At 34.3% G+C, this 25,727-nt stretch overlaps 1 protein-coding gene and 1 long non-coding RNA gene across 2 annotated transcripts in view; both read left to right on the top strand.

Moving 5' to 3' along the window:
• Window positions 1-25,727, top strand: part of ERBB4 (erb-b2 receptor tyrosine kinase 4) — a 1,174,475-nt gene that overhangs the window by 545,647 nt on the left and 603,101 nt on the right. The window lies entirely within an intron of this gene.
• On the top strand, window positions 3,649-19,799 carry LOC309662985. Its single transcript, XR_014265059.1, has 2 exons — window positions 3,649-15,181; window positions 15,215-19,799. It is a non-coding gene; the product is annotated as an uncharacterized lncRNA (long non-coding RNA).

Below are 25,727 nucleotides of genomic sequence, written 5' to 3'. Positions count from 1 at the left end.
TATTAGGCTTGATATCAAGCTTCCTGATTTGGATGGAAAAAATAAAATTCCATTTTTGCCTAGAATAGTGTATCAAAGGCATATTATTCATCTTCTGCTCTTAAATAGGTCTTCTGTATGTGCATGTGAGTACTTCCATTGTATTAGACAATTTGCTAAACAATTTATAAACTTTTATCTCATTTAATCTTCACAATAGCTCTGCAGGTGGGTGCTATACTCCTGTGTTTTACATATGAGGACACTGATGCTTATGAGTTAACTAAGTTGACTATGTAGCGAGTAAATAGTGGAAACCACATCACACACAGGCTGGTTTGGTTCCAAAGCCAATGTCCACTTAAACATTTCCATTATATCTTTTTTATCAACCTGATCTAGGATTCTTACAATTATACTGGACAGTTGATTACATCTGAAACACTGAATTTCCTTACTTAAAGAATTGAGAAGACCAGCAGAAAGGAAGGGAAAGCTAGAGGGAGACTATAGTCAGCAGAGTTAAGACTTCATTTACTCTAGTATATTTGGTCTCACTTTCAAATTTATTGACATATAAATATAGATCTGTAGAAAAACAGTCATTTCTGCATCCTATTCAAGTAATGAACACATAAGCTTTTGAGAAAAGACAGATTATGTTTTTATACTCTTCATATAAGAACAAAATCAAAATTTGTAATGTGAAATCAGAAAGGATTCTGTTTCTCATAATGAGCATATCTAAAATGAAGAATACTAATTCACAACTTTGATTGATGGGATTCTCTTTAACGGTATAAAGGGAACTTAATGTTCAGGGCTCATTTTTCAGATCCACTTAATAATTTCCAGCCATACCTACTCCCAACGCTCCCAAATTTCTTCCACGATGACTAATTTTAGGGACTGTTGTGATGGATATTGAAATGGGTGTTGAAGTGTAATGAATATTGAAAAGCACAAATCATGGCCTATAAAAAACACAATTTTTGTTTCTCACTGTCTGTTTAACATTTATTTGGTGACATTGTCTCCTGGCTCTGGATGGGAATTTGGTCAGAGTACCCATGACTTTTCTGCTCACTCTGAGATACTTAGCAATTCTGCAGTCACCTTTAAGTGACTGTCTCCGTTAAGAGTGTCTATTCCAAGATATTCATCAATACTTTAATATTCATTCAAAGGTAAAACTTCCCCTCCCTCTCTGCCAGTTAAGACCACTGTTTGACAGCCACCGTCTTCCAGAAAGGGAATGTGGTGGTTTCTTTCTCTTTTTACTCGCTCTGCCTCCACAGCTTGCTTACTACAGCTTTTGACCCTCTAGGACTGGCACTTGAGAGGGAAGAAGGGAAAGTGGAAACATGAAAGTTTCTTCCTTGGGGATGGCGTGAGCCCTGCCAGCAGACGCATCTCTGTGCTGTGCTCTTCGATATTCATGTCACTAGGTTCCCCTCCATTAGGAACTCTCTTGATGCTAGGGTTGCTTCCCAATCGATGGGCTGTCCAATCCTTCCAACCTTTGTTTCGGTGGCCCACTCCACCCAATGCCCTGCTCATGAGAATCATTCTCCCTCCCAAGTTGTCCTCTGGAACAGGACTTGGAATGGCTTCAGGCCTCTTGTTTATGTCCTATACGGCCAGTGTCTGGTCCAGGGAAAGCATTCCCATAGAAGCAGAAAGTAGAATGGTAGTTGCCAGGGGCTGGAGGGAGGGGGAAATGGGGAGATGTTGGTCATGGGATACAAGTTTCAGTTATGCAAGACGAATATGTTCTGGAGATGTACAACAACCTGAATATAGTTAACAATACTGTATTGTGTACTTTAAATTTGCTAAGAGAGTAAATCTTAACTGTTCTCAGCACACATACACACACACACACACACACACACACACACACACACACAAGAAAACTATATGAGGTGATGGATATATTAATTAGCTTGATTGTGGTGATTATTTCACAATGTATATCAAATCATCAGTTGTAAACCTTAAACAATATATAATTTCTAATTGTCAATTAGACTTCAGTAAAGCTGGAATAAACGGGGTACATGAGATTTGGGATCTCTGTTTCCCAATCTGAACCTAAGTGACTTTCTTGCCCAAATTATTATTATTATTTTATCTATGTATTGTTTTATAGTACTCTGATATCATGGTATTTGAGTAATTATTAAACATATAATACAAGAAGGGCATCATGATTATAATAATAATAGATAATAATATTTAAAACACTAATAAAATTTAGACCAGTGTAAAACTTAACCTTGCACATAAAGAGGAAGTGGTGAGTGAAAGAAAATAAAAGTCCATGGGAAGGAATAGGGTAGAAGTGGGGAAAGGTAACCACAGTATAGTTTAAGGTAAGGTTGTTTTTGTGTTCAGATTTTCTTTAAGTTCAGTGTAATATCTTACTAAATCCTGGGCTTCTGTGATTACTGAAGGAAGGTATTTTTGTTGCCAATGCAGGAATTCAGTAGCTTTCCATTGGAGCTACTGTGAGAAGTGATATCGTGTAGATAGTAAAAGCAACATCAGTTTTAAGTATTTTATAAAAATTGTTGAAAATATTATTTAAATGTATTTTTAGGAGCCTTAAAAAATAAAAGCTTTAGTGAATACTATGTGACTTCATGCTATTTAAATAAAGCCTCTAGGTTGATAACAGTTTGCTCACATGCTTCACTTTTAATCCTTACATCTACAGCTCTTTTATACATTTAGTACTGAGAGCACTTAAAGGAATTACCTAAAGAACAATTTAAAGAAATTACTTTAAAATTCTTAAAGAAATTAAATGATTTGTATGTCAATATGGAATCAGAAGCAGAACAAAGAAATAAAATACTAGCCCCTGACACAACCCAAATATTGCCTTTCAAAGCTTAGAAGACCTCCCTTTTAATTCTGAGTAGGAGGTATAGGCATTCTTTCTGTAAACATGTCTGTAGATTTGGGGTATGGCAAAGAGCAAACAGAGACTCCTTATGGCAGTGCCTTTGTTCTCTGGGAGACAGGTTGCTATTCCAGTTACAGTATTGATTTGCTACAGAAAGGCTGCTCTTTTACATTTCCTGGCTGTCTATTATGGAAGCTTGCAGATGTACCGTCTCTTGTTGTTATTAAGTCAAAAATACCCACTATATGGAGGTGGGTGGTAGTGGTAGTAATGGTTATTTTTGCCTGAATTATTTAAGGTTCTCATGTTTAAAGCAACAGAAAACAAATATGGGGTTCTTAGTTATCAGAGTGAAAAAAAAAAAAAATAGGCCAAAAGTGAATGAGAAAGATACAGTATTCCTAATCACCCTTATCATAATTGCGGTACATTTATTTTCCATACTAGCTCAGATAATTAAGACAGTAATAATTTTACAGTGAAACTCAGTGAAACTAGTTCTCACTCAATTGTTTACTCCATAAGTAATATCAACAGAGCAGTATTAATGCTATTTTAAATATCCTACCTTTTTAAAAAATGTTTAATATGATAGTATATCTAATGCTGTACCAAAAAAGATCATTTAAGTTCCAAAGAGGGAAAAATGTCAAATCAGGAGGACTATTGTGTGTGGGCAGCAGTGTTAACAAAGCATTCCATCACTTTTGTCACTGTGAATGTCTGCAAACATGGGCGGCGGGGTGGGGGGGGGGTGTGTGTGAAATTTTTCTTATCCACAAAGAAAGCTAAAATAAAGTGATTATATTAGACATGTACATTCAGATGTGTGCATTGAAGAAAGTGGTTATGTATATAGAAATCTCCCTAGATGCCCTCAATCTAAACTTTGTGCCAGGAAGTGAGATGTGAGAGCTAGAGTTATTCAGGTAAAGGAACCTTTACTTTTACCTTGGTTTAGAAAGCAAATAGAGCACACACTACAAAATGCAGAGGGGGTGGGGGGGAAAGACAGCATAAAAAAACATGAGGAAAAAATTTTTAAGATTTAAATACTTGAAACCTGTTACTTTATAGTAATCTATTGTCAAAAGCCTTCCTATTTTTCTCAGAAGGTGACCCTAGCTTATTTTTCTCCCCTGTTCCCTTCTAGTATTGTATTTTTCACTGTTCTTATCTGTAAGTTTTTTCAACCTTTTACCTAAATTACCACTAGTGGAAAAATAAAACACATATTCTCTATTAACGAGTCAGTAAGTGATATGTGTAGATTCAGAAAGTAGTAGATAACATATCCCATGGTTCTAATTTGCAAATTGATGGACTAGTTCTGTATGAAGCCCGCACATGTTTCCCTGACTCACTAGAGTCACGTGAAGGCAACGACCATTTGAGAACAGATAATACCTTCTATCTAGCCATTTTGCCTTATAAAGAGCTTCCAATGAAGATAACAATTACAATTTTAAAAAATAATCTAAAATTCCAACAGTCAATTGGTATTCTTATAATATTATCTCATCACATAAACATATATCTTTTTTTTTTTCTGGCAATTTTAAATCCTGAGAGGTAGACAGAAAAAAACGACAATTTAAGTTCAGATGTTGTTTTATCCTTGTTTATAGCTTAGTTATTCTCACTGTAGAAACAATACAAGTAAGCATGATCCTCTGGTCTTCCAACTCATAACAGACTAGAACATACAAATATACAATTGACTACCAGAGTCAGGCATGCATACATGTAGCAACAATAACAACAAATAATAGGGGAAACAAAGCTACAAAAAATCAAGTTGAAAAAAAAAATCAAAAGTAACTCTGTAGAGGTGCAATTATTTTTGTAGGAGTAAAAAGTTTAACAAACATCAATAGCCCTTAAATATATTACATATTGTGTGTTTGATGTTCCCAAAGATGAATTTAATAGAGATGACGTAATTATGGTTTATAGTCTGTACTTAAGAAATACTGGCAATAAAGAAAGGTTTCTAACCCAAATTCAAAACCAGGGGTATTAGTTCTCTATTGTTACATAACAAATTACCACAAACTTAGCAATTTAAAACACCTTATGGTTTCTTTTTGGACATGAGTCTGGGTACAGTTTAGCTTGGTCTTCTACTCAGGTCCTCAAGATGTCTGCTTGGATTTCAGTCTCAAATCAGGCTCTGGGTTCTCTTCCAAGCCTCACTGATTGTTGGCAGAATTTAGTTCCTTGTGGTTGTAGGACTGAAGTCCTCATTTTCTTGCATGCTACTACCTAGGGACTGCACTCAGTTCTTAGAGGTCACCCTTAGATTCTTGTCACATAGCCCCCTCCATAGGCCATTCACAACGTGGTCATTTGCTTCTCAAGGAATGTAGAACATTTCTCTTTGACTTTAAATCTCTCTATCCTCCTTAAGGACTCATCTGATTAGGTTGTGCCCACCCATCCTAATCTCTATTTTGATTAATTCAGAATCAACTGATTAAGGACTTTACTTACATTTGCAAAATTTCTTCTGTTATATGAAGTAACATAATTATGGAGTTATATCTCATCTTATTCAAGTCCTGTTCATAGTCAAGGAGAGGGGCTTATGCAGAGTGTGTACACAAAGAGGTGAAAATCTTAGGGCCGTCTTAGAATTTTGCCTACCATACTAGTTTTACATCTTAAAAGAATGGGCTTCACATAGCAGCATTACTCACAATAATCAAAATGTGGCAGCAACCCATGTATCGATTGACAGATGAGCAGATAAAGAAAATATATACATTCAATGAAATATTATTCAGCCTTTAAAAGGAAGGAAATTCTGACTTATGCAACAACATGGATAAAACTTGAGTACATTATGCTAAGTGAAATAAGCCAGTCACAAAAAGACAAATATTGTATGATTCCATTTGTATGATATAACTAGAGGAGTCCAATTCACAGAGACAGAAAGTACAGTGATGGTTGTCAGGGGCTGGGGAGAGAGAGGGATGGGAAGTTGTCATTTAACAGGTATAGAGTTTCAATTTTGCCAGATGAAAAGAGTTCCGCAGATTTTTTGTATAGCAGTGTGAATGTACCTAACACTACTGTCCTATATGCTTGAAAATGGTTAAGATGGTAAATTAGGTGTTATGTGTATTAATTAAAAAAAAAGAAGCAGCAGCTTCAGTATCCAGAAAATTCAGAGATACAGCAGTTCTCTCTCTTTTTGTTCTACATTATCTGCCAAACACACACACACACACACACACACACACACACACACACACACACACAAAAGCAATAAAAGAAGTCAACTGTAGTCATCCAGGGAGGCATTGTGAAGACTGTAGTTCTTGACTTAGTTCTTAAAATAGTTTGTGGACACTTAGAAAAAAAGAACGAACAAGACAAACTTACTAAGAAATGGTATTGTGCAGGAGAGTTAGTTGCTGGCCAGAGGAGTTATATAGAGAGAAGGTGGATGTTTTCAAAGAAAGTTAAGGTAAGCATGTAAAAGCATTAAATTTAGCAATTTTCAAATCCTAAATTGAAGAAAATGAATTTTAGTCTATAGTTTGTGAAGAAATATTGAAAACGATATAATGTATTTTGTGATACTGTTGTCTAGGAGTCATTGCCACGTGACGTAGGTTATACATTTGTGGAGGAAATGGAATGTGGCTGCAGAATGTGTAGTTAATAAGTTCATAATTATCATCTGTTTTCCTTATAAAAAGTTGTTTTACTGTCACCTACAGCATGCAAAACAGTTATTTTTATTCAAGGAATCTGTTGCACTAAAGAATCAATTATTGATATTGAATCATTTGTATGATTGAAACTAAAGCAAGAGACGAGTCTTAATTTATCTTTGCATCGTTCTCTATCTTAGCCCAGTACCTTGTACATAGTGATTGCTCAATAAAGTGTTGTACTGCTGAATGTAAATGTCCTCCCTTGAAATTTGTGTCTCTAAACTTTGTATCTTTAATTCAGGTAAACAGCAGAAGATGATGCTCAATTCTTGCTAGAGAGTGTAACCTCTCACAATTCTCTCCAAGGAATTCCTGCTGATAGTGACATTCAATATAGAATAGTTTTAATGAAATTGACACTTTACAAAAAATAAAATAGAATTTTTATTAAAACAGCATGCATATTATTGGGAAAAAGAAAACTTAAATCTCCAAGATTTTAGGGAGAATCTTCCCAGGCATTTAAAGATACCTCAACTTTTTTTTGCACCATTTTTACTCATCCACTGAGAATCAACTCAATTTTGGGTTGCTCAACAGGAGTTGAGCCTTCTCTTTTTAACTAGAGTCCAAGAATTTTCCATTTGAGGGCCCAGTCGTGGTTATATTTTACTGGCTGACCTGCAAGTATCTGCTCTATTGAAAGTTTACAATATCTGGTTATGTTTTCCAGTCCCTCCCTTAGTACAAGTAAATTATATGTTGAGTTATTTCCCTAGTAAACACATATTCATACCTGGAAAAGGTGAAGGCCATCATATATCTACATTCTGCTTAAACCCAGTGGCAATTAAACTTAAATGCAGATATGGCAGTTCTTTCTCCCATTGGTTTCCAGAGAGATCTAGGTTTTGAAAGGCTTGACATTTGTACATTATGAGTGTGTGTGTGGGGGGGGGGGGGGTACTTAATTAATAAGAATATAAAACTATAACATAAAATTAGGTTCAGGGCCTTGCAAGGGGTCTGTGCAAATGAGGGGCCCTGAAGCTTATCCTTTATTTTGCTTTATGATAAATCCACCTCTGCTTGTTTCTATGGCCCGATAGTGACTCCTGAAGTTTGATTGTGATGGAAGTGTAAGGTCTTTTCCTCTTCAGGATACACCTTGTTCTTGTCTAAATCCTCTTCTCAACTAGATTTTTCCCTCTCTACCTCACTTGCCTAGTTGTGGTATTCAGTTTAATATAATACAGAATTGGAATAATTTAATTTCCCCTCTTCTTTTAATATAACTTTCTGGCAAATACGTTGACAGACAAGTTGATTCACATCTGAGTTTCAAATAGGCTAATTTCCAAAGAATTATTTTAAATTTAACACAAACTTTCATATATTGGAATGTCATTCATATATACTCTGTCTACATACATGTACAAAATGAGGAAATATAGTTCATAATCAAATACCTAAATATTTTACTTATTTCTTATATTATCTTTAAAAATCAAGAAAAAGATCTCATAAATTCTGAGTGTACTATTTTCCTTATTTAATAAAGGATATAACATATAACCATTCAGGATGAGATCAATAAAGTGTTTTAAGTATCAGAATAATTTATAACTATTTAATATATTGACATTTGCAATAAATTTATCCAAGGGTTCACAGACTGGTCACTCCATTCTATACCAAGAAAGTAATATTTTTGTCCAATAATTTCAATTCATTTAATCTGTTCCTCTATGAGAACTTCTCATGCTCTGATGTCTCTTGCTTCCCATCACACTGAACCTTTACCCACATTTTGGAAGCAAGTGAGATAAAAGCTTGTTTCTTATATTAAAAAAAAAAACATGATTATAAGCATACACATATTTGGTTTACTTCATTTTTTAATTAATAGCAAAAGCTAGTGTATTTGGGTCAGAAAAGCTAGGAATAATGTCATTTATTTATAAATGCTTTGTGGCTAGAATAGATTATAGAATATCTTGATTTGTCAACAAGGCCAATTTGGAATCAAGGATCTTAACAGGATGTAGTGAAGTTCCTCAAATATAGATTGTTTATAGATAGAAGCTGTTTGTTCAATAAATTCTGAGAATAATCTACCCAAACAACTGTGTGTTAATATATTATTGTACTTCATGTGGAGTCTTGTGTCATTTTCATATTTTTCACAATTGCTATATTCTATGTAATTACTTTGTATCGGGGGCATTTTTCCAGTATTTTATTTTTCTATGTGTATTTTTTTTTCATTAAGTAATCTAACAAATGTGAAAAAATATTTTTCTATAACCTCCTTTTAATATATTAAAAATGATCAGAGATTATATGTAGGAATGGAAATTTTACATAGACTATAATATTTTGAATTTTCCTTTTAGTTAAGGTGATATTTTCTTTGAAAAATGTCTTCTTTAAATATGCATCCAATAGCTGCTGCTTTAAGAAAAAGAAGGAATATGTACTGAAAATTGCTGCAGCTATTTTTTAATCATATAATTCAGAGTCAAAGGTAGAGAGAAGTTTGATGACGAGGGAATGCATAGAGCTGTTAAGGCCAAGTCGTCTGTATAAAGCCTACGAGTGGGCAGGACCTATTGGATTAAAGGTAACTTTGCTGGGTCATTCTTCCTGAGTCTCCTTGGTAGGAAATATGAATGTGAGAGAATTTTTGAGGAAAACCCTGTAAAATGTTATGTTTCTTGAGGACAGATCCCATACTTGATTGAGTGACCTGTGTAGTAATGGGCCTTAAAAGAGTGACTTCCTTGTTCTGTTTCCACGTTGCTCTTCATAACCAAGGTTCATAAAAGGCCCATCCCCACTGACCTCCTCCCCCGTTCATCGCTCTGCATTTACTCTCCAACTCTATAAACTATAACTTCTGCTTTAATCACATCAATACAATGTCCTTTTCTTTCTTGTAACCATTTCCTTTCCTGTTGCAAAGCTATTGGGCATTTCTTTGGGCATTATCTTCCTTGACCTCCCTTGTGGAAATTTACATTGTTTTTAAAATTTTCTGTTTAGTCTTTTATTTTTCTCACTATATAATATATACTTCGTGAATTAAAATTCTGAAATATGCAAAAATCAATAGAGAAATTTACTTAATACATTTGCAATTTTACTACCTAGAAAAAATTAATTGATGTAGCTCTGTTTCACACGTGTGCACATGCACACACACACACACACACACAGAAACACACACACAAAACTGAGTCAAAAGATATATTTGAAGAAGCTTGCTGATTTTCTAAATTAAGCTTTATACTATAAACATTTTCTCATGTCATTAAAACTTACTGAAATAGAACACCGACAATGATTGCATAATATTCCAGTCTATGGATGTAGCCTTGTTTAACATTTTACCTTTTTTTAGATTAAGAATATTTCAAAATTTCACAATTACCAATCATGTTGGGGAAATGTCCTTGGGTATAAAACTGTACCCAATGTTGAATATTTCCTAGGAGAGATTTGACAGAGTGTAATTACAAAAGCAAAAGATATCACCTTTTTTAAAGTTCTTGAGACCTAAAGCTAATTTGTTTTCCAGGAAGTTGCTGAAATTTATGCTAGGACTGTGGTAATGTCCATTTTATTGCTCACTTGGTAATTTTTTTTTCCAATTCAATAAAAATCTGATACTGGTTTTATTTTGCATTTGTTTAGGGTATTTGATATAGAGTGAAATCTACCTAATTACCTCAAAAACATTTTTTTAACATTTTCTTTCCAACGGATTATTTTTTCTGTAATCATTCATGATTTTTCTTAATATCTATGGAATTGCAAAGTTCTCTCTTAGATTATGGTTACTCCTGGGGGTCTTATCTTTATAGTCTAACTCCTTTATTCCCTTTAATTAGTTAATTTTACTGTATTGTCTCATCATCTCACATGGGGTTTTCTTACTCTGTATCTTGCAAAACATGTAGAAATATTCCATCAAAAGTACCAACACAAAAGATTATATGTGCAGCACACTTAATAGGAGACCCATGTGATGTACACACCCCATTAAGAGATTTACCTTGTTTTTGCCTGACTTGGGAAAGTGCAGGTCCATTGAGAATCCTGTATTATTATGCTGTTTACTTTTCATTCAGAGGATTTAGGAGGTTAGGAATATAGGTATCTATATGTATTTTAACAAAGTTATTTAAGAGCTATAGTTAATAATAATTTTTCTTAAAACTATTTTCATTTTTCTTCTCACACTTAAGTCTTACAAAGTTGAGGAAATAATGCATATTTTATCATAAAAAAGTTAATTGAACATAATATAACAATGATTTAGTCTAACAAAAATGTATTTAATTCAGGGTAATTGGAAAAGGAGAGTTACTCTTTCAAACTTTTCCAAGTCTTAAAAGATGAAGCAAAATCATTGGTGCCATCAGTGTTCGCATTTAAATAATCAGAATGGAGTACCTGAATAGTTACTGTATTACCAGATTGACAGAAATTCTAGCTGATAGAAAATCATAATTCTCCAGGTAATTACTTTTCTGTTGGACTACCTGAAAACTCCTTTGAATGCACAATAAAAGTCTCTGACCCAACTGTACTAGGTAAACCTACAGTGAATTGACATACTTTTCATTCTTTAACATCTAGAAAAGTGGTCTAATAAAATAAAGGGCCTTCATCCCTTTAAGCACACTGATGCATTCGGTCATACACAAGTGGGCATGGGAGTGAATTTGATTACTGTGTTTAGAGAGCTGAGTGAGAATATAATCTTCAAGAGATGGAGAGATGCGGGTTGGATGGAGAGAATAAACCAGAAAGATGGCAGGGATGGAGACAAAGAAAGGAGCTGGTGAGAAGGCTGGAGATCTGCTCAGATGGAAGTGGGCAGGGAAAAAAATTCTCTGATGGAGAGGTTGACAGACAACCTCAAAGAACACGATTGTAGTCAGCATCGTATGATGTGTCCTTTGCCTATCAGTGTTTTACCTCTGTGTGTGGATTTAAAATAATTTATTTATTTTTATGTGAATACTTGTGATACATAGCTTTACACACACATTTTTATAAATAGTCATTGAGCCCTTGTATGCATAAGTATATATATATTTAAATATGCATAGGATAGAGGTATATTGCTTGTTCTATTTTTAACTGTATCATTTAAAATATATATTTATAGGGAATTCCCAGGCGATCCAGTGGTTAGGACTCCGTTCTTTCATGGCCGAGGGTGCAGGTTCAATCCCTGGTCCAGGAACTAAGACCCCACGAACTGCTCAGAGCGGCCAACAACAACAAAAAATAAAATATATATTTATTTTCAAGTCAATATACTCACTAAATGGTCTCCGTCTTCTTTACTGGACACTTTCCCTTACTTATTTTCTACATATTGAAGTATTTTAGAGGTATTTTTTTTCCTATCAATACACAGTATCAACCTAGGTAATCTCTTCCAGTCCCATGGTTTTAAGTACATATCAGCACCACGGTCCAAACCACAGGCGCTAATCTGTTTCCAGCTGCAACCCTTAAAGTCCTTACTTTACACAACCATCTATATGGTTAAAACAGTTGAAATAAGTTACATAGTGTCATCATTCCACTACTTAATACTCCAATGTTCCCATTGACTTATAGTAAAATCAAATTTTGTACTCTTTTGTAAAATAATGAAATCCTACAGAATTTCATTCTGCACATCTTTCTGACACCATCTCTCTCACCTTCCTTAAACATGTTGCTCCAGCTACGTGGCACTCTTTCTATTCCTGCCCTAGGGACTTTGTAACAGCTATTTAGTTTTTCTGAAATGTTTCTTCAATTTTACATGCATGGTTTTTCTTGTCAATTTAGGCTCACCTTAAATATCATCTCTCAAAGAGTCCTCTCATGAGCATCCGATAAAATACAATTCTCTCCACGCATCAATCTCATATCACTTTGTTTTAATTCTCTGTAGAGAACCTATCACAATTTGCTTTTTATTTCTTTATGGATGTTTACTATCTGATCACTCTAAATTCTGTGAAAACAGGGACAATGTCTGTCTTAGAATCATCTCATATCAAGCATTCTATAAATGTTTGTTTCAAGAATTACTATTGTGGAGAGTCTTTAAGCATGGGTAGATGGCAGGATGAGAAAAAGATTCATGCCTTTTCCATTCTTTTTTTTTTTTTTTTTTTAAATAAATTTATTTATTTATTTTTGGCTGCGTTGGGTCTTCATTGCCACGCATGGGCTTTCTCTAGTTGTGAGCGGGGACTACTCTTCCTTGTGGTGCACAGGCTTCTCGTTGCGGAGCACGGACTCTAGGTGCGCCGGCTTCAGTAGTTGTGGTGCACGGGCTTAGATGCTCCTCGACATGTGGGATCTTCCTGGACCAGGGATCAAACCCATGTCCCCTACATTGGCAGGCAGATTCTTAACCACTGCGCCACCAGGGAAGTCCCCCTTTTCCATTCTTGAAAAATCCTATTAGTTTTATGAAAATACATTCTGTACTTTATCCTGTCCAAATCCACTTTAGATGAGTCACTGTGACTAAAGGGAATAATTTGGAACTTTTGGTTTGATTAATCAATTTATACTTATTTATTATTCAAAGTAAATAAATATTTGAGTTACTGCTGGAAAAGTATAGGTAGATTTTGGTTAGAGGTAGGGAATTAAAAAGTATTTTTTATTTTACTTCAGGACAACAGTATGAAATATGTAGTTAAAATTCAATGTAAATTTTCTCTTTCCTTTAATTCATGTTCCTTTCTGGAGAAGAATTGCTGTTATATGAAACAGAGGAACAGAAAAAAATCATTTTTGTATGAATTTTTTTTTGCACTCAGTTCTTTGTGCTTATAGTAGGCTTCCAAACTGGGAAAGGTAAATAGCTTATAATCGGTATATACTAAAGTATATGAACTCCTGAGAATATGCAGAATTCTGCAAGGTTAGACAAAGCAAACCTTGTCGATCTTTGGAGCATTAATTTACCTTGAACTTTTGTGGGGAAAACAGTATTTTCCCATGAAAACAGGCAAATAGAAAATGTTACATGATTCTTTTAAGACAAAATGTCACTCTCTGAAGAAATTTCTCCATTAGATCTTACATATCTGTGTTATGATCCGCACACCCATGGCTGTGGAATTTGCATCTCCTTTACAGTGGCAAATAGACAATTTGGTAGAAAAATATAAAAATCACTGGCCTGTGATACAAAATTATTTTTATCCTAGAATTTCATATTAATTGATGAATATGAAGATAAATGATAAATAAATTGATACTGTTGCCAGGTATTACTACATGCATGAAAGGGAATTTATGTAGGAGTGGGAAGTCTCAGATCTAGACCAACTTACACTATTTATTTATTTCAAAACTGCACACATTTAAATTATAAACAGCAAAATGCTCCCTCACCACTTTTGTTATTGTAGCGGCTTTAGGGTCAGAAAACTGAACTCCCAGCATCCTACCATTTACTATGTAGCAAACTTGGTTAATGGCATTCACCTCTTTGGGCCTCGGTTCCCTCATCTTTAAAGGGAAGTGTTAGTTTGTATTCATAGGTCTCTTGCAGCACTGACCTGCTGTGATTCTGTTTCCTTTTGCTTTTTCATTATGTCTCATTAAAAGTAGGTTTCTCCATTTTTAGACTTTCCATATCTCTATTCAAAACCACCTGTCTCAGGTTCTCTTCTCTATTTCATGCCTGAAAAATGTTAATGTGGGTTGGGTATCCTACCTTTATTCATATATCCAAATTCTCTTCTTCTGAGGCAAACTATAGATGGTAAGAATTGTGATAGCTGGGATCAGAGAATCCCAGAATACCACTGAATCCACGATTATTCATTCCATAGAATATACTGATGAACAGAATAGAAGAGCTTGATATCTCAATTCTTGTGGTTAGTAACGTAGCCACAAAGACTCATCTCTTCCAGAGATACACTACTCATTTGTAAATGACAGAGGCAATGTGAAGTTCCTTTGGGGGCTAAGAGCTGATTGTCACTCTTGGTTATTTTCAGCAGACTACTTTGATTGTAAAAGCTATCCTTGGACACAGTAGTGGCTCACCTCTAGGAACAGGGGAGAGAAGCCTTTTTGTGTTCATCTATCAGCCCTAACTCTTACTGACCGAAAGGTTAAGTCACATTTCCAGAGATTATCTACTCTTACTTAACCCTGAGGCCAAAACATTAGTCGTAGCTGGGATCTTCTGAAGATGCTTTTTGGGGAATGGGATTTGAAAAGTGAATGAGAGTCATATTACCACACTATATTAAAAGATCAATTTGATTGTTATATAGTATATTTAACCATCAAATGGGAATCCAAGTCCCAGAGGTTAAGCTGAGGAAACATAATTAATTATAAATAATTTTATGTGAGATTCACCTAACATAATTAATTAAAGAAACATTATAGAGAGAATAAAGCATTTCAAGCTTTTGATGGCTATTATGTTACTATAATCACGTGATTGGTAACAAAGTGAGGAAGGCTTATTATTAGGTCTTTGACCCCATTCTTGCCAGATACTGATGGTTCTGAATTCCTATCTGTTTTGGGGTGTCCTGTCAATCTTTGTAGCTTCCCACCAGAGTGTCCTGTCAATCTTTGTAGCTTCCCACCAAAACAGCAGATAACAATTGGTATTGAGAAGAAAGAAAAAAAAAAAAAAAGGAAAACTTTCCCCAGATTCAATTGGGGTCATCTATGTTTTCTTTTTCTATTATTAGGAGCTGGGGATATGAATTTCCCTCAACCACAAGGGTATCAGTTTTGTGGAATGTGGGAATAAAATACTCCTGATGGCATTAACAAACAACAAATATTGCATTCTTTTGAAGTATTGAATACTACCATCAGAAGTTATATGATTAGGGGTTCAAAATTTATATAGTCTTCAAGAATATGTGGGAGAGAATTTCCAAAAGCCAGTTTATGTTAAAATTCATTGTGATATAGCAGCAGTCCTGGAAGAAATGGAAGAACACTTTTCAGAAGCCGTTAGATATAATAATTTACTGTGAAAGAAATATAGTAATTCTGGTACTGTTTAAAAGAGGAAGTGTTAAGTAGACTAGTAAAATCTCAATACTTCAACTGAAAGGAGGCAGAAAAATCAGCATTGAAAACAGGGATTTGGTTTTCTATAGGTATATTCTATATAGAGACTAAAATAAACATGTTGGTTTTATACCTTGAATAATGCCAAGAGTTCAAACGGGCTACAGGTGATTATACAATTTAAATTTTATATTCATGTGGTAACTTGTATATATGATTAAAATTTCATATATTTTAAAAGACTGTAGCCCAGTTATATGCATTTTACAGATCTCTTAAATAAAAAGGTAAAATAGAAAGACATACAATTGGGAGTGAGCACTGCCATGTAGTGCTAACTTGGGCACTAATTAAACTTATATTCCTAGAAAATGCATATGAAGTACTTAGACTAAAAAAAAATAAAATAAAATCTTTTCCAGATCAAATATTTTATGAGAAATTATAGCGTCTGATAATTATGAATTTTGCATGACGTGTTTTCCAAAGAACAGAAAGAAAAATAACCTTTAAACTGATAATAGGGAATAATGATACTACTTAATATTTAATGAGTGATCACATTATGCTAGGCACTGTGCTGACTGCTTTATGTTAAATTTTTCCCTTTATCCTTCCAGTAACTTTATAAGATAGGTACTGCTGTTATTTTATAGCTGCAAACTAGGCTTAGGAAGATTAAATGACTTGTTCAAGGTCACACAGTAAGTGTTGGAGCAGGGTTTGACTCAAGGTTCAGGCTCTTAATCTCTACACTCCTGCTTTTAACATGTGTACTAGGAACCCTATTTACAAGAGATGAAAACAGTAGACATTTTAACTGCATATAAATAATTAAAATCAATATAGGATTCTTATCTACAATGTATTAATAATTTGGAGTGAGAGTCTCAAGTTATTCCAGCTAACATTCTATTTAAAATCCTGACATGTTAATCTTGATTGCATTTTAATGCCTTTTGAACTTTAATATCTGTCAGTAGACCAAGTTTTATTTGATATAAAGTACAGCCTACTTCTGTGTTCTACACAGAGATTCTCATTCATTAATGGTTAAACTTTGTTTTTTCCATAACAATTGAAAAACAAATGGCAGTGCTAATACAGTTTGTCAGAGGTTGAGAGATTATATTTGACCTGAGGCAAAATAAACAATGTATCCCTGTGAAAGCATGAATCTTTTTTCAGTTTAAAAATATCAAATTATGGTTAAGGACTTTGAAAGTCACAGAATTGTAGTCAAAGTAATTGTTACTTAAGCAAGGACTTAATCACTCTCCGGTCTATCTCAAGTCAGAGGTAACTTGTTTGTCATTACTGTCCAAATATATTGTTACTAATAATCTGAAATGGCTTTTGGAAGTTGTCAGGGCCCATATGGCTTTTCTAAAGAGGCAAGTTTCTGCATATGAGACCATCATACTCAATAGATTTTCCTCTGCCCCACAGCAAAGGAGACTAAGCTGAGACAACAGAAGTCATTTTATTGAAATAGGCCTTGCTTGTAAAGTGAATTCCACTTTTCTTTCGTAGCTCATAATGTTACTCCAAAGTTATCTAAGAAAGATTAAGTTCTCATAAAATATGGACTAAACAGCAACTGGGTTAGGTTGCCACATACATGCAGAAAGTGATTGCAGTGATAAGCCATGTGGATGCCAAGTGTTTTAGAGTCATTAAAATTGTGTTCCAATTAGTTCTAAAGTTTATTTGGGCTAAAATAAGTCTTTAACCAAGGAGAGAGATCCATTTTCACACAGGAACCTTCTTAAGGGACTAAAATCTCGAAGAATGATAGCGGGCACTTAAAGGAAAACATATTTAATGGTAGCTGGACAAGTCAAAAGGATAGACTGCACATTGCCATAGTTATACAGTCAGTATGTATTTTAATTTATGTTCACAATCCTCAAAGCTTCAGAGTTTCTGTGAAAGTTTAGTTTGAATTATTTATAAAATAATCCATGAGGGCTGTATTTCAAATAGAATCTAATATAGTTTAAATAATTTTACTGACTATTATGGAAAATTTTAATTTTTGAAACAAAAAAAATCAGTATTTAGAAAGAATGGTCCTGCAAAGTTTTATCATGTTATGTAGATTTGCAGTTCTTTATCATTGAAGCAAAATGAAAATCATTTAAAACTTGTCTATAAAGCCAATTTATTTCTTCGACCAACACCAACTTGAGCACTTACCCATTCTGAATTTGAAATCAAAATGCTTTGAATACAGCTTATGAGCCTCTTTGTTTTGGGGGGAAAAGAACCAGTAAAGCAAACTGAAGAGAAAGAGGAGATAATAGAGCTTGGAAGCAACCTTTTGGCAAAGAGGAACAAGAGCAGTGGAATAATTTAATTGCTCATCAGCTAATTATACGGTATTATAATGTTAATGTGTCTTCATCATGACAATGTAATAGGTATAGATTGAAGCATATGAAGAAGAAAGTGTTGATGCAGTAATTATAAGTAAGAGTGGAGCTATTAGCGTAATTATAACGCTTCATCGGGTAATTAACATATTGTTCAATTTGAAATGAGGAACAGTGAAAAAGTTAAATATTGAAGGACATGCCTTTGACACTCCAGAGATGTCTTTGAGCCTCTGCAGAGAAGAGGGTATTCCATGCTGATACGGTTATTTCCTGATTCCCTTTTCCATGATTCATTATTTTTCGTCATCTATGCTGCTAAAGAACACAGTAATTTGAGTGTGAGATGCTGCTGGTGGTTAATTTTTTTATGTAATATGATCCATTTTGCTGCTATTTCTTTTTCAGTTTTGTCTCATTTTGTATTCCCCTGGTCATTAAATAAGCTAAAAACTTAAAAAATTAAACTAGCCCCAAATAAAATAATGTATGTGGACAATTCTATAAACTGAAGATGGTGATAATTATTCTTTGACATACCTGAGCAGTTTCTTCTGAGAGGTTTGGGAATTTTCCTTGTATTTTAATACCAATGGGTAACCTGAGTTGTTTTTCAAAACTCAGTAGCTCAGAAATATCCATTTACTGTAAAGCCCTTTGAATGGATTATAAAGACAAACAGCAACAAGTAAACACTGGCGAGGAGTGGTAGGCAGCTACAATTATTTGACCTGTCTGCTAATTTTCTTTTAATAATAATAGCTCAGTGACCATCTATATGCAACACTGTTCTGAATATGTTATGTATATTAATACATTCAATGTCTACCTTATTTTTTTTTTTATCCATACATTTTACAGAAGTGATAGCTACCAGAGCAGAGGTTAAGGAACTTGGCTGAGATCACTTATCTCTTAGTAGTAGAACTGGGATTTGAACCCAAGTGACTGGTATCAGACTTTGTCGACCCTACAGTACTACTCCCAGATCTCAATTCAGGGGCTTGTTAGAAGACTTATGAAAAGTTTCCATATTCAGACTAGAACAGGGTAGTTAAGCAAGATTTAAAGAGCTGATAGTGAAGGATAAATAGAGTCTGTGTAGGTAGAGGAGAAGGAGGCAATTAAATATGCAAAAGTTGAAGATGACAAAGAGAGATCAATTTGGTTGCAGTGGAAGGTCACAAAGAGGATCCCCAGGAGAAACAAACAAACAAAACAAACAGAAACTACAGACTTAGATTAGAGCCTAATCATAAACAGCCTAAAGGCCAAAATGAGAAGTCACGGAGAAGCTCATTAACTTATCCTACTCAATGTGTATGGATTTCCCAAATGCCTATGATCAACACATATACGTTACCATTGCTAGGTATGGAGATGGATGTAGGACAGTTAGTAGAGGAATTAGAAGTAGTGATGCCCTAATACTTTGTTTTCAAAATAACAAAAAAGGGCTAAATTTCTGAGACCATAATTCCTGCTGAAATTTTACTTTGTTATTTTAAGATAGCAGGCTGCAAAGCCATCAATATTAACACTTTCACATATTCTTTACAAAGAGCTGTATTTTTGAATTCTGTTCTTATAAATGTTCACATCAGATTGGGTTAAGGGGTAAATACACCACGTGATTGAGAAAAATAGACAAGCAATTTCTATTTCTATTAAAATGCATGTATAAAACTGGCATGGACTTTGAAGGTGTCTACTTTCTTATTTTAATGTTCTATTTACCGTCTTAAAATTTAGAAAAAAGGTGAACATTAAGACAAATTAGTTGACTTAAATCTGGTAGACTGTGTACTAACAGTTTCCACAGAATAATTCTCTCAGAGGTGTAAAATGGTTGGGCATGTTTTGTTGTTTAGGATGTAGCTAAAAACACAATCCGCAGGCTATGCTTGGAATGACATGGATTCTTTCTTTTAGGGGATTTGTGGGTTGGCATCTCTGTAGTAGAAGGAGAACAGGCCTTGGAGTCAGAATGATCCCAGGAACTGACTCAGTTAACCTCTCTGAACCTTATTTTCCCTATGAGGAGAGAGGTACTAATAATTTCTATCTTGCAAGGTTCTTGAGAAATTAAAAATACGTATAAAATGGTTATCACAGAAGCTGGCACATGTTCATTGTTCCGTTAAAACTGGCTAAGATTATTGCTATTCAGTCTGAGAGTTACTGAACAATGCTTAGTACTATTTAATAAGAAGTTCTGAAAAGTTTAAAACAAATCCATGAAATTATGTTGTGACTTTCTTTTAAAGTATTAATTATAGTTCTCAATCTGTAGTGAAAGAGGTACTAAGCATTAAAAAAAGCAAAATGTAGTCATGGAAAGCATCCTCTGTTCAAGACCCTTCACGAAGAGTGGAGAATTATCGTTGTCAGAGGTTAACTACGAAGGGAACTAACGCTAGTTCTAACTCTTCAGAAACGATTTTATTTGTAATAATTCCAAGATAATGAGTATAAGTTAGTATCCTTCGCAGCAAAGTTACAGTCCTCATAAAACACACACACACAGACACACACACACAGACACACACACACGTGACTTATAGAACACATCACATTACAGTTACTCACGTATTATCCCACAGACATATACTGAACACTCACTAATTTCCTGTGCTAGGTGTTTCCTTTGCTCGACTGTGAATATCATGAAAGCAGATGTTACTTCTCTCATTTTTATGCCCTACAAAATCTAGCATAGCATACTTGAAATATAATAGGTACTTAATACATATTTACCAAATAAATAAGCAAATAAATGAACTTTTACTTTGGAGATAAAGTCGGTGTTAAGAAAGATGTTGATCATTTAAATTCATTGTGATTTACAGAACACCAATTTGCCAGAAGCTTTGTTACTTTCTCTAAACAAAATTTGTATCACAATGGTAACAATGAACACAGTCATACATACATTTATATTTTGCCTAATTTTACTTTCCCCCACTTCCTCTGACCATTTCCTAGAAGAAATGTACATGGCCAGTGAAATAAGGAAAAAGATTGAGAAAGAACATTTGGTCATTTTTTTTTTTTTTAAATAACTGAGAACACAACATGTTCTTCTGTGGCTCTCATTTTTTATTTCAGTCCAGCACTTAGCTGAGCAGTATTACCCACAAATATGAAAAAATTGACCTTTTTCTCTATAAGTTTAACATCATGGTTTCTTGATATGGTGAAAGTGGCAGGAACCTTAACAATCCAACTGTTCTCTTAGTTAGAGAGGAAGAAAAATAGCCAGAAAAGTATTTCTTCTTTTCCTTATGGAGGAAGAAAAAAAAGGGGAGCGACTGCATGAGGAACTCACAATAGTTTTGAGAACTGGAACATTCAAACTTGAAGAAAAAGAAAAGTCTCAGGTAGAGGTATTTTTGACCCCTTATTCTCTTGGTTTTAGTCACATGCTTTGCTGGCAGCTCTGGGGACCTGAACCCTGGGAACCTGTTAAAGGTAGGGCTCATCTGTAAAAAGCCTAAATTTAAAGAATTGTTAGATTTTTTTATCACTTACTCCAATTAATCACCAAATAACTAATCAATAAGATTTACTTGTAGTTTTTCTTTTCTTATATTTTTTATGAAGAAAAATAATTCCTACCAAACCAGTAATTCAAATATAATAGATCATAATCTAGGATAATGAATTTTATGTTGTGCTCATAAAAGGAAATATAAAAATTTTCGCAACATGTTTTTAAGAAAGGCGTCATGAATTTCTACATATATGAAGGAAAAGTTATCCCCAAATACTGTTAACCCCAATAGTATATTTCATCACTATTTTGAAAATCATATATTGAATATGAGTACTTTAAATATATACATGATTAAAGAACAGTAATTTCCTATAAAATAATGAAATGCAAAGAAATGCCACAGCTTAAGGTTTCCAAAATCCCTGAGATTTTAAGAGTCATTCTCCTATTGTGGTGACCTTTGAGCCAGTGTTTTGGGAAAGATTTGATCTCATTTCCTGGTGCCCATCTGAACTTTGTCGTTTGGACTAGATGTTTTTATCCAGGTCAGAATTTCAAGTGGTTGTATCAGTTCTATGAGATTTACCATGTTCCATGGAAAAGTTTACAATTTCCACAGAATCAATCTGCATGTGAGAAGTTTATGTCAAAATATGAAGACCTAGTTGTCACAGAGAGAATGCTAATTGGTATACAGATATTAAGCCTGTGACATTTTTCTGTATTCTTCTGCCAAGGAAAACCCAATGTGTCTTCTTTCATTCTGGTGGGACATAAACGGATGTACAAACTCTGAACATAATTAGCAGTGGAATTAGTTAATCGTTATTTTGCATTAAGTAAGTACTTTTGTATAGTTTGGAATATATTTATAATACATTTACACAAGTCATTTAAAAAAAAGTTTTGGTGGTGTTTTTGAGAGGCTATAATTACCTTTTCTTGCTAATTTTCATCCTTTTGCTGCCTTCATTAGGCCAAGGCCTCCTTTCACATCTACAGTCTCTCAGGTAAGTTCATTCTCATCTCCCATACATGTTCATTTTCTGATGTGGCAGGACTCCATGTTGTTCATAGGACTTGGAAACTTGAAGACAGAAAAGTTCCAAATTTCGTACCAACCTTTACCTCTGCATTTTGCTAATCTTTCCCCAAATGAAACAGAACCTTTTATTTAAAACAACGTGAAACCTAAAACAATAACAGCAAAAAACAAACACAAAAGACATACAAGAAAAACTCTCAATATTGATACTGATCAATGGCTTATTGAAACAACGACTGTGAGTGAAAGTGAAAAGGAAAGGCATGATAGCTGAATAAGTTTCTCTACTGTACCCTGTTTCCTCTGCCTGGAAATAGCCCCCAAAGTTATCTTGATCATTTCTACCATGTGGCTATAATAAAACTGCATCCCTAGTATTTACTTTTTAGTTCAGGGTAGTTTAGATGCACAATAGGAATTGCTTTGTCCCTTATCCCCAGACTTTTAGAGAATTGTAACCTTCAATCAAGGGGTAGTAGCTCATTTTTTTTTTTTTTTTTTAAAAGGTATTCCCTCAACTAAATTTGGACTTTATTTTCTTCATCTCCCCTTGCCTAGAGCAATCTATCATTGGTTTGGAGTATGTTGTTTCTTTCTTTCTTTTTTTTTTAAATTAATTAATTTATTTATTTTTGGCTGTGTTGGGTCTTTGTTTCTGTGTGAGGGCTTTCTCTAGTTGCGGCAAGCGGGGGCCACTCTTCATCGCGGTGCGCGGACCTCTCACTGTCGCGGCCTCTCTTGTTGCGGAGCACAGGCTCCAGACGCGCAGGCTCAGTAGTTGTGGCTCACGGGCCTAGCTGCTCTGCGGCATGTGGGATCTTCCCAGACCAGGGCTTGAACCCGTGTCCCCTGCATTGGCAGGCAGACTCTCAACCACTGCACCACCAGGGAAGCCCAGTAGCTCATATTTTTAAAGGGATCTAAACTTGTATGTTATATAAGCATCACATAAGAAAATGTATTTTTCCATGATCTGTACTACTTCTCTAGTGTCTTTCGGGGTCTGGTTTAATGCTGTGTATATAAGGTTTGCTAACATATGCTTCCAAAACAAAGTGAGGTTAAAAAAATGTAATCTCCTTCCTCACTAGGGAAAACTATAGCTTTCATATTATCTCTAACTAGACAAGAGATTGAACTAAGATTTGGATTTAGTAGGGCTTTTTTGTTTTTTTTTCTTTTCTTTTCTTTTCTTTTTGAATCAAATTGTGACTGGGGACATTCTCACAGTTTAGGAGAAGCCTTTGAAAAGGAATTATTGGAAACTGTAGGCTAACTTTCTTCTCAACATGTACTTGAAGTACATAGTGATGAGTTTAATATAGGGGCCTCATCCTGTATAAGTTTTGTCTGATTTTTGACTGATATGAAGATTTAGCATATTAATTCATCGTTGATATATAATATGTATACATTTTACTTAAGTAATAAATGAGGAATTGGGAATACATCCATAAAGTGTTCACCCCTATGTGCCCTAGTTAGGGTACATATGTACAATCAGTAAGAAATCGAACGCATACTAATAATCAAACTTCTTTTTAGATCAGTTCAATTTGTCAGCTTCTTATTGTATGCCTGTCTGGGTCAGGAACTCTCCTAGAAATGGGGATAAGATGAACTCTTTCATTTACTTATTCAGTGAAGCATTTATTCTATTTACTGAGCATATACTTACATGCCAGGTACTATTAGTTTCTGAAGAGACAGTAGTCAGCAAAACAATGTTTTTGCCCTCAAGCAGCTTATATTCTAATGAGGGGAAAGCACAATGCCACATACCTGCTCTCAAAGAGTTTATGGTCTCATAGTGGAGACTGTCAAATATAAAAACAGAAACAATACAATGTGATATGGGCAATGAGTGAAACGCATTCATATCATTACAAGGCAGGGAGAAAAGGTTGGCCTTATCTGGAGACTCAGAAAAGGATTTGTAAGGTGATGAACCTTGAATGGGTCCTAAAGGATGGGTATTTTTCAGGTGTAGGTGGTTAGTTGTGAGGAAGTATCTTAGAGAGAAGGACGGATAGATGCAAAGCCATGGCCTTGTAATGCAACATAGTATGTGCAAGCAACACAAGCCATTTGACATTAATGCACATTATGTGGGGGTCAGGTGGGACAGCGGAACCAGGTAAGAACCTTTACATAGGAAGAATCAAATTATCCTAAGAAGTATGGACTTTATTCTGTAGTTACAGGGAAGCCATTCATGGTTTTAAAAAAAAGATGAACGTGGTCAGGTTTGAACTTTAGAAAAATCACTTCTTAGCAGTGTATCTCAAAGACGAGAATTGATCTAATTTATATCCTCTGTTATTAAAACTAGTAGCATCTGAATTAACATTTAGATAATGCCTTTATCTAAACTAGATATTTTCTACTGCTTGTCAGTGGGAAGTTATAAGATAGGAAAAATGTCAAGCAACCTAGTTTTTAAGGCATTATTTCTTAAAAACTTAAGCACAAAACTGAATTTTGAAAAGGTAGAAATTCACTTTGTCCAAGTAAAATTGTCCTTTTGGCTGAGCATTTTTTTAAATCAGATTCGTATCTATTTCTTAGTGTCAAATGAGGGAAAAATCAATGGGTCTTTCCCAAGTTATTTATGTTCATATAAGTTCAGTCTTGATTGTGAAATAACATCTTGACTATGTTAATAAAAAAGTTAGCATTTGATGGACTAAAATATTTTCCCAAAATGTTTTCATCTATTAATCTCAATATCTAATTTAACTTTATTTACTTTTAAATTTATATACTCCCATTATATATTCCTCCAAATAAACATTTGCCTATACTCTTACTCACTTAACTTCCTTCTGAAGTAAGATATAAGTAAATGAAACACTTTGGTTTCATTCCCCCATCAATCATTATCTCTAAAAAAACAGCTTTCACTTAGTTAGCTGAGAATCTTAGCCATTTACTCCTTTCTTATCCCTTGTAGGATAAGAAAATAGAGAAAACTATCAAAATGTCAGTTAATGAAGCCATATTTACTTACTAAATATTGTTTCTTTATATTTCGTCCGTAAGAAAAGCCTAATAGTCAAAAGCAGACTTAATTGTCTGCCTTACTCCTGAGCCATCATAAAGTAGAAAAAACAGAATAAAAGCAAATATAGATAAAGTTAGATAAAATGCATAATGGATATTTCCTACA

This window comes from Balaenoptera physalus, assembly GCF_965194825.1.
Source record: "Balaenoptera physalus genome assembly, chromosome: 6".
NCBI classification, from domain to species: domain Eukaryota; kingdom Metazoa; phylum Chordata; class Mammalia; order Artiodactyla; family Balaenopteridae; genus Balaenoptera; species Balaenoptera physalus.
The sequence above is the reverse complement of the archived record's forward strand: the minus strand, read 5'-3'. Positions and strand labels throughout refer to the sequence as shown.